The sequence below is a fragment of the Arachis duranensis genome, chromosome 10 (assembly GCF_000817695.3).
Source record: "Arachis duranensis cultivar V14167 chromosome 10, aradu.V14167.gnm2.J7QH, whole genome shotgun sequence".
NCBI classification, from domain to species: domain Eukaryota; kingdom Viridiplantae; phylum Streptophyta; class Magnoliopsida; order Fabales; family Fabaceae; genus Arachis; species Arachis duranensis.
Window position 1 is genome coordinate 34,991,946 of NC_029781.3, and position 412 is coordinate 34,992,357.

Genomic DNA, 412 nt, shown 5'->3' on the forward strand with positions numbered 1-412 from the left:
GAGATGAGTAAATGACATAAAAATCCTCTTCCGGGCCCACTTGGTGTGTGCTTGGGCTGAGCAATGAAGCATTTTTCGTGTAGAGACTCTTCTTGGAGTTAAACGCCAGCTTTAGTGCCAGTTTGGGCGTTTAACTCCCATTTGGGTGCCAGTTCCGGCGTTTAACGCTGGAAATCTTGAAGGTGACTTGGAACGCCGGTTTGGGCCATCAAATCTTGGGCAAAGTATGGATTATCATATATTGCTGGAAAGCCCAGGATGTCTACTTTCCAACGCCGTTGAGAGCGCGCCAATTGGGCTTTTTTAGCTCCAGAAAATCCACTTCGAGTACAGGGAGGTCAGAATCCAACAGCATCTGCAGTCCTTTTCAGTCTCTGAATCAGATTTTTGCTCAGGTCCCTCAATTTCAGCC